This window comes from Otolemur garnettii, unplaced genomic scaffold (genome assembly GCF_000181295.1).
Source record: "Otolemur garnettii isolate 467f Iridium unplaced genomic scaffold, OtoGar3 scaffold00313, whole genome shotgun sequence".
NCBI lineage: Eukaryota > Metazoa > Chordata > Mammalia > Primates > Galagidae > Otolemur > Otolemur garnettii.
The window spans coordinates 414,137-424,260 of NW_003852708.1; the positions used below are offsets into that span (position 1 = coordinate 414,137).

At 48.6% G+C, this 10,124-nt stretch overlaps 1 pseudogene; it reads right to left on the bottom strand.

Annotated features, from left to right (window-relative positions):
- Positions 1-3,306: 3,306 nt before the first annotated feature.
- On the bottom strand, positions 3,307-6,965 carry LOC100949868 (annotated as a pseudogene).
- Between the last annotated feature and the right edge of the window lie 3,159 nt (positions 6,966-10,124).

The following is a 10,124-nucleotide window of genomic DNA, read 5'->3' on the forward strand; positions in this document are numbered from 1 at the left end:
TGACAGGGCCAGCCTGTATTCAAGGTTGTGATTGGAGTTTTGGGGTCCCTTAGGCAAAAGCCCTGGGGATGTCCTAGAGGGTTGAGCCAAGTTTAGAAAGAGTTCCACTATTTTGCTTACAAGAGGATCCTGTTGTGTTCCCTAAAACATGCTCACATGTTGCTTATGCACCACACTACTCCTCATCCCCTCCCAGCCTCCAGGAACCAGTCATTGCGCTTGCAGGGAGGAGGCACAGGTGGGGGCCACCTGCTGCTCCACGGTGGGACCAATAACATCTGGCTTGCCCTGCAAAAGCAGGCAGAGGTTCCTGGAGGGCAGACTCATCCCACACTCTTGCATCCCACCCCACTGTAAGCCTGCGCACAATGACCCTCTGAGTTGGGGGACTGATTCTCTATCAGCAAGAGGTGCTGGCCAGGGTAAGGAGTATTGTGGGCTGGGAGGGCTAGGGAGCTCCTCTCACACCAGCAGCCTGGCTCTCCAATGAGGCTAGGGTGCCCACTTCACCCACAGGAGCACCAAGTGGAGAGAGTGCCTCTGTCCTGCCTGAGGAACCCCTCTCTGGGTGACTCTGGCATGAAATCCAGGCTTCTACCCCTGCTCCTTTCCTGCTAACCAGCCCTGGCACTTGTTTCCCTCCAGTGGGGAGGGAGGGGATGGCTCTGCCATCAAACAACAAGGGCAGCCTTGGACAGATAGACCACCAGAGTTCATGCACAGATTGCAACACGTGTTTAGTTTTTCTTTGTGTCTCTCAGAATCCTCAGGGTCTAGGTATCCCTACCTTAATTTTTTGACTCAAGGGAAATGGAAGGGAGTTTTGGTAATTTTTGAGACAGTCTTGCAGCCTAGACCTGGAGTCTTGAGGCCATGAGGAAAGGAGAGAATGTCCAGGCCTTAGATGTCCCAGAGCAATGTGATTGCAGATGGCCAGAGATGGGGAACTGACAATTTGGTAGTGGTGTGCATGTAGCATGGGGAGAAGGGACTGGATGGGGCAGTCCATGGCCAGGATCACACTTTCAGTCTGGGGAGGAATGAGCATCCTGGAGGGAGGACAAGATCCCAGAAGAAGACTCATCCCCACATGAAGGAGGGGCCCTCAGGTGAAAGACAGGAGTCCACAGGGGAAGGAAGGATCTCCAATAAAGGAGAGAGGCCCCAAAAGATTGAGACATGTCCTTGGTGAAGGAGAAAGGTCCCTTGGTGATCCCTCTTCCTCCCCACAGCTGGTGACCTCAGGGAAGCCCCAGGCACTGTGCTAACAAGAGGAAGTTGCTGTCTGCCCATTGGAGACCAATGGTGACAGGAATGCTCTGAGCCAGAGAGCTTTAAAGAACTGAAAGACTTTATTCTTATCTGCTCCATTATTTACAAATAATGAGTGCTTATTTTTTTTTTAACTTGGAGGAAAAGAAAAAAGTGGCAATAAGGGAAAGAGGTGAGTCAGGGTCTCCCTCTGAGGTCTAGACAAGTCACCCTAGGATGATTTCCTTCTTGATTCTTTCTGAGCTTAGTTTTGAGTACTTCTGGTCACAAGGTAGATTCTTTCTTTCTTCTTCTTCTTTTTTTTTTTTTTTAGAAAAAATAATATTTACTTGCAATATAAACAGTCCCATTATTGGTTTGGGATATATATATATACATATGGGTGTGTATATAGTCATGGGGTCACAGATTTTCCTTCATAAGATCATAAAGCAAAACTGATCACCCTCTAGCATACCCTCATTTCCACAAATCTGATGCTTCTGAGTTTTTCTTTTTAAAAATAAAAGATAAAGAACCATGTACAGCATGGAAGTTTTCATCAATTTCTCAACTATGGCAAGATGTTAATCTGCTGCCCAACAGAATCCCTGAAAGCCACCCCTGTGAGGTAAGATATAGTGGGGCAGAGTTTCTGGGACCTCACTCACATGCTGAGTGCTGCTCCATCAGGGACCCTGGCCTGACAACTTACCCCTCCCTGGGTCCCCATGCAGTCCTGATGCCTGATAGAACTGAGGTAGGAGGAGGATAATGGAATCTGTGGCTTTTATTCTGTGGATATAGAGGATGGGGTAGACAGAGCCACACACCCCTTCCACTTAACCATCCTTGCCCCCCCACCCCCCACCCTAGGGCTGAAATGGGTGCAAGTCTCCTGGCAGTAGAGGGCATGGACAAAATGAGAGCATGGCAGGCTTCAATGGGACAAGGGGGCTGGGAGAGGCAGCTGGACCAAAGCAACAGCCAGAGTCAGGGAAGAATTTGGAGGCAGGGTTGGCCCACCACCTAAGCTCTCCCCAGCCACTGGGCCTCCACTCCCAGTTACAGAGAGAGACAGAAGCAATGGGTAAATATATAAAAGGGCCCAGGGCCCATGCCCTCCTAGGAGCTGAGCCCTAGGCTTCATGCTACTGCTTGGTAGTACCCTGCTGCCAATCTCTGGCAGGATGGTGGCAAAACCCAGACCCCTCACCTTTTACCTCAGGGAGGTCTGTAGGGACCTCCAGAGGGGAGAATGGGAGGGCTGAGATTTCAAAGACCACCCACCCAGCCCACCAATCACAACTTGCAGCAGTCCTCACTGCCAAGTGCAGTGCCCAAGCTGGACTGGGCCAAGGGTGAGAGATGGCACGACTGGGGGTCCCAACACCTGGAGAAGAGGAAGCCACCCCTTTAAGAGGGGCCCACCAAAGAAACGGAGGCTTCACACATGTGCAAAATGCATTTGGTGAAGATCAACATGGCATTTGTCTTTTCCATAAAAAACAAAACCAAACATAATTTTCTGTAGAATGAAAAACAAAACTGAGAAGGCTTCTCTCTGTAGGATCAAGAAAGGGATGAAATACTAGTTTATACAATCCACTGTTGCCTGAAAATAACACTTTTTTGTAAACAAAAGAAACATCAAGAAAAGTTGGAACACTCTTTGTACTCCAGGAAGCTTGGATTTACCTGCCAAAGGTAAAAAGTCAACTCAAGTCCATGGATACATCTTTCAAAAGTAGCCAAATTGGCTGGGCCATCAGCAGAAAGGAGTGTCCTAGGAAAGGATGAAGCCCTGTTGGACCCCCAAAGCCACACGTCTGAGAGCTGAGGCCTCTTCAGCAACCCTTGCAGAGGGAGGCCTTGCCTGTGGGCCCTGCTCCCACAGGATGGTAGGGGCACTCAGCAACTGGTTAGCTTGGGCCTCTGGGCATAGGGGATGTCTGTGGGTTCCTCAGGCCAGAGGCAGCAGGCTTGGGCCCTCCCAGGTGGCCCTGTGGAGGGCTGAGCAGGGACCTGGTGTCATGCCCAACAGTGTGTTAGGCCTCACGTGGACTGGAGAGTATTGAGCAGGAACAGGTTGTGGTTGGTGGGTGTGGAGAAATAGAGCTGCTCACTGGGCAGCATGGTTGTGGCATGGGCTGCTTAGCCCCAGCGTCCACTCAAAGTCCAGCAGCTGCTGCATGAAGTTGAAGTTGGGGGAGATGTTGGACTTTTTCTTCTTGACGAAGTCACAGCTGTCACTGAGTGACAGGTTTATCTTCTGCATCAGCTAGGCCACAGTGACTGTCACTGAGCAGCTGATCCCTGCCAGGCAGTGTACCAGGACACCACACTTCCTGGAGTAGCCCTCGTCAATGAAGTTGATGGCTTTAGGGAAGAACCAGGAGAGGTTCTGACTCCAGTGGTCAGAGATGGGGATCTGCCTCATGGAACTCACTACCATGCTCCAAGGCATGGGGAAAGTTGAGTGTGACATCGAGGAAATACTTGATGCCATACTTTCCAAGCACATCCAGGTTGATGGAGTCCTTGGTGCAGCCAAGGTAAAGGTAGGGCAGAATCTGGACAGGGAAGGCTGGTTGGTAGATGACACAGGGCTGCCATCTGACTCAGTGGCACTGGTAGGCATCTCTGAGTCTGACTCACAGTGGGAGCAATCAGAGCTGATGCCTAGGCCCACCAGGCCCAGCACAGAGATAGGTGGCAAGATACTGGGTGAGGATGACCTGTCCACGTTGGTCTCTCAGGGCTCTGAGTACTCTGTTTGGAACTTGTTGAAACCATCTTGGGGTAGTAGGCCCAGCTGCTGTCATCGCGCAGCTTCTGTAGCAGTAGACCAGGCACCGAGACTGGAGCACTGGGTTCAGGCTGCCACTGGGCAGTGGCCTCACCCTCCAGCAGCACAGTGGCCACCTTGCAGAGTGTGATGAAATGCTCCTTGTCGGCGTGTTTGGGGAGGATGGAGTGGATGGGCAGGTTGCCCTAGAGCAAATGGTGCAGCCTGAGGCCCAGGGATGGCTAGATTGATGGCCATTTCAATGTGCGATGACTCGATGAGCCTGTGTGGGCAGCAGTCAAGCAGGGTGGATCCTTCCTGGCCTAGCCACTTTCAGGCTCTGTCTCCCAGCTGGAGCTGTGACCTGGCCGGTTTATGAGATCTGTCCTGTGCAGTTTGGCAGGAAATTCCAGGTGTTGCTGGTGGTATGCAACAGGGAGGGCCTGAGACAGAAACACCTGTGGAAGTGGGCTGTGGTAGTCGACGAGCAAGTTAGGGAGGCAGCTGGTCTGAGGACAGTCCTCTCCACAGCCCCCACCCAGCCCTGCCCACCTGCAATTGCCTTGGGCTCCTGTTCTGATGGTGCTCCAACAGAATTGCCCCAGAGCCAGAGGCCAGGCAACCCCACCCACCAGTCAAATAACCCTCCCCATCTGCATCCTGCCCATTTCGCATCACCTAGTGACACTAGCCTGCAGTCCACCTGCTAACGAGAAAGAATACCTCAGAGGAGGAGGTACAAGTTCATGGGGAAGGTGACATGGGCTAGGGACAGGCCTCTTGTCTGAGCAGCATCAGAGACCACAGAAACCCATGATGTTGGAAACCAGGGAAAAAGACCCATTTTGCTGAGGGGTATCTCTCACTTCTACCCAGAAAAAGGCATGCTGCAAAGCAAAGTCCCTGCCTGTGCTTCAAGTCCATGGCCAGTCCATTGCAGGCATTGAGGGATGGCCCCACATCCTGTTGTTGGATTTGCAACCTAAGGGGCTACCGCCACCAATGCAGCCTGTGAAATAGGCAGGATGCAGGTGGGGAGGGTTGCCTGGCCAGTGGCTCTGGGGCAATTCTGTTTGAACGCCACCAGAAAAAGGGGCGCAAGGCAATTGTAGGAGGACAGGGGTTTGGGGCTGGGAGGGGGCTGTGAAGGGGCACTGCCAGGCAAGAACAAGGGGCTGGGGGTGGGCTGTGAATGGGGCCACCAGACAGGTACAGGGGGCTGGGAGCCAGCAATGGATGGGGGCCACCAGGCAGAAACAGGGGGCTGGGAGGGGGGTGTGGAGGGGGGCCACCAGGCCATGCAACAGTGAGGGTAGGCAGGGACCAGACGAGAAGGAGTTGATGACCTAAATAGGTCCAGGGGGCACCAGAGGTGAGTAGGTGGCATGAGTGGGGTCAGGGGAACAGGCTGGGGATAGAGAGGGATGGGTGGGGTATCTGGGATGACTGAAGGGCAGCAGGGACAGGAGAAACATTGGTTTGCTGAAACAAAGGTGATAAACAGATGAAGTGTTAGATCTACACAAGCCATCACAGAGAGATCAAGGAACATTCAATATACAGGGATGAGTGAAATCATAGTCTAAAACAGCTCCATGAGATATCATTTCCACTACCTGACATTCTGGAAAACGCAAAACCACAAAAGCGGTGAAAATCTCCATAGTTTCCAGGGTCTGTGGACCAGCAACAGAGATAAAGCATTAAAATAAGGGGACTTTGAGGTCAGGGAGAGCACAACAGGGCTTTGAGCATGTCACACTTGACAGAAATGCCCAACAGAAAGAGTGAACCTGACTGGAAATGATTCTCTTTAGAGCAGGCATCCTCAAACTATGGCCCGCGGGCTACATGAGACCTGCCCAGGACATTTATCCGGCCTGCTGGGTGTTTTTGCCACCACTGCCTGTCCTGCTTAGCCACTGCCTGTCCTTTTAAACTATAGTTTGGCCCTCCAACAGTCTGAGGGACTGTGAACTGGCCCCCTGTTTAAAAAGTTTGAGGACCTCTGCTTTAAAGAATCAGGTACCAAGTTTTGGATTAATTGTAACAAATGTATCCCAGTAAGTGAAGATGTTATTGATAGTTGTCAATAGGACATGGGGGAGAGAGGAAAGAATGATAAGGGAACTCTGATCCATTTTGATGTCAATCCCAAACTCTTTTAGATGAGATGATGCCTTTATTAAAAATCATCATTTAGCACCATTGCTTCAGGCAGATATTCTCAGGGTTGGGGGGAGGACAGGGTCTCACTCTGCCTCCCTGGCTAGAAAGCTAGAGTGTGGGTGGTGTCATCATAGCTCACTGCAACCTCAAATTCCTGGGCACCAGTGATCCTCCTGCCTCAGCCTCCCAAAGGGCAAGGATGACAGGCCTCACCCACCAAGCATGGCCCAGCAAGGTATTTTGATGCCAGCAGTCAATAATCAGGTAGTATCTAGACATGAACTTGAATTATTGGCTGCCATCGAATGTGAACCAATCTTGACTTTCAAATGTATATTGAATTCTGTGGTGGCAGCAACACTTATGACGAAGAAAATTAAAATATTGCTCCATGTAAAACACAGCTTACACTCTTCATGGGTTTGTCTCACATACAGGACACCAAGTAATCTCCAATCACTATTCTGAATAACCATGGCCACAGTAAGTTTTTCAGGTGACCAAATCTGATGCATTATAGTGCTCTGCTCTGAGTGGGGAACAGGGGGTGGCACTGTCAGTAAAGAACACGGTTAAACTGCCTTCACAATAGGGACAACTGTAGGCACCTTCCTGACAGAAGTCCAGAGAGAACTAGCAAAATTTGATTGTGAATTTGTACATCTGATTCCATTGTTTACTGACTTCCAAGCAGAGCCATCTGATGGAAGCTGGGTTTCAGGGAGATCGTAGGGTTCAGGGAACCCGTGTGGGCCATGTCCTTATGGAGTTGAGACCACACAGAAAGGCAGCAGAGCAGAGAGACAGAGAGCCTGCTGGTGGTATAGAGTTAGGGACGGGGTCCAAGCCCATTGACAGGCACCTACACCAGAGAATGTCATGAGATCCCTCTGTCCTCAGCTGTCTGCAGTGTCATATGACAATAGTAATTGGCTTATTTGTTATTATGACATGAGAAGGCTAAAATGACTCAATCCAGGTGAATCATGAGGAAGAGGACTGGTCCCTTAGTCATCCTCTGTGTTTCCTAAATGGCAGGGGGAACAAACCGGACACCAGGTAGGGTGCTGGCATCACTCCAGGGCAGAGGGGGTTGATTTCTCGCCCCTTCTGTGGGTATGATGTGCTGCAGCTGTTAGGGAACATCTGGCATTATGACTTGTGATCCCATTAGCCCGTGGGTGGGCAGAGGAGGTGCTGTACCTTCTGTTTTCTACAGAGTGGTTGTGACATTTAGGGAAGCTAAGTGGCTTTTAGCATCCCATCATGAATGAGTAATCGATCTGGCATGGGAGGCACAGACCTCTGATGGCTGGGACCTCTCCATCATATCCTGGACTCCTGATGCAAGAGCTCCCCTGACTCTCTTTCACCAATTTTCCTATCCATTGTTCAAGGGGAATCCAAGTTGATGCCCTGGAGGACATGGCTGGATAAGGAGGTTTCCTTGATCATGACACATCCTCTCTCCTCCACTTGACACATCTTCCATTCCTAATGTGGCCCTGTTCCCTCTAAAGGAAATCCTCTGAGGGTCTTGGCATCACATCTGTGGCCTTCCTCCTCCAGTACTGTCACACTGCAAGCTGCCCCTAGGGGTACCCACACTGAATGACCAGTGTCTGCTTGTCCACCAAGTGTGCTCAGACCGTAGGACATTGCAAAAAACTGCCTATGATGTTTTCATAAATAATAACCTTTCCTACCACTCATTACACCTGAGTAAGCAGCTAGGGAGAATACACTGGAAGAGTGGCCATCTGGGCTGGTGCTTTGGTAGTTTATTGAAAGAAACTGATAACCCCCTCTGCTTCTTTGACTACGTATCTGACCAGCCTCAACAGAATTGAAGTCAATGTGTGTTTTTTGTTTATTTAGTGACACCAGGGAACACACATTGAGATTTATTGGTTCCTTAAATTTACATATGAACAGAAATGACATACCAGAAGTTTACTGAGCTCAGCACACATTTCAGGAAAAGGGAGAGAAGATGTGTAAAAATAGAGTTTAACATGTGCAAACCCACAAAGTCATCTCCTGCCTTTAGGATTTCCTCCAAATTTTTAAAATGAATGGATTTAGCAGCTACTCTGTTAAGTTAAAATGACATTGAAATAGATGTTCCTATTATTTTCCAATTTAGGGGACATCTAATTGAGTGGTGTTTGAGGATCACAGGATAGGGCACAGGATAGGATACGGGAACCTGTTTGACAGGAGAATCCAATATCTACATTGGGGCATCAAACAAAACCACAAACACACTATAACCACCCATGGGAAAATGCAGAGGATAATTATGTAAAACAAATATTCTGAGAAATGCTCTGACTAGTCACTGTGAAGGAGCATAGCGGATCACAGGTCAGTATGAACATACCTTTGAGGTGACTCTTAAGGTTTCCCATATTGATATGGCAAGTGGCAGCAGGAGGGGACAAGATATATACTCACGTAACCATGGTGATGGGCATCCAGAACTTTCCCAGTGAGGACACAATCCACACTGCGAGGTCCAACTGCTGCTGGGCAGGCAAGTGGGCTTTCAAGTGTGCAAAACTGTCATTGAAGTTGAAGTAGTTTATCTGAAAAACTCAACCTCAATTCCCCACACTCTATTCTCGGTTTCTGAAAAGAAGTCATAAGAGGATCAACAGTGTACCCCCAAGTAGAGTCACTAGCGAGGATTTCAAATGGAAAAAGAAGCAAAACTGACCTGTTGACAACAAGCAGAGGTTCCATTCTTGATTTGAAATACATTCCTGGACATTTCTACCGTTCCTGCATCAACAAGTATTTCCAGAACGAAAAAGACAATATTGATCAGGATTAGATAAAATACAGTAGTTACAGATCTTTACTTATAAAAAGTCTCAATTAAGAATATACTTATAGGGTGGTACCTGTGGCTCAAAGGAGTAAGACATCAGCCCCATATGCCAGAGGTGGCGGGTTCAAACCCAACCCCAGACAAAAACTGCAAAAAAAAAAATAAATAAATAAAAAAGAATATACTTATCAAACTACACTTTCATTATATCTAAATATATTACTATATCCTTAGTTATAGTTCATGCTCTTTGAATTCAAGGAGAAATTTCTCTTTCAAAGTGTATGTCAATAGCTGGCTGTTCACTGAGTAATTTAGGAGGGGTTGGGAAAAGTTACTATATTTTTGCCAGTGCCTCTTGTGGAGAGTGAAAAGTCTGGGTGGGTATATCCCTGTAGTCCCAGCTACATTGGTTTTTATGTTTTTTGTTTGTTTTGAGACAGAGTCTCATGTCGAGGCCCACAGGAGAGTGCTATTGTGTCATAGGTCACAGCAACCTCCAACTCTTGGGCCAAAGTGATTGTCTTACCTCAGCCTCTGAGTAGCTGGGACTCCAGGCATCTGCCACAATGCCTGACTATTTGTAGAGATGAGGTCTCACTCTTGCTCAGGCTGGTCTTGGACTTGTGAGCTCAAGCAATCCACCCACCTCAGCCTGCTCAGAGGATTCCAGTTGTGAGCCACTGCACCCAGCCATCCCAGCTACTTGAGAGGCTGAGGCGGGAGGATACCTTGAGGCCAGAACTACAAGGTTACGGTGAATTATGAGTGTGTCACTGCACTCTAGGCTGGTCCACAGAGTGAAATTTTGCCTCTTGAAATAAATAAATAAATAAGGTGGGAACTAGTATGACCTCAAAGAAAAATACACACATACATAAAGAGAAACTAAGAGAAGTTGGGGCTAATTTCTTGTCTTGTCCAGCCTTTCTTTTCCTGACTAGCTTTGCATTGACATTTCAGAAGCAGAAGGCACATATTCTGTGGTCCTGTCTTTTGGAAATGGTTTTGTTGTATTGTTTGCATGTTTCTCTAAACTCATCAACCCCATGAAATGCTGTAGTTCAACTTTACTTCCAATTT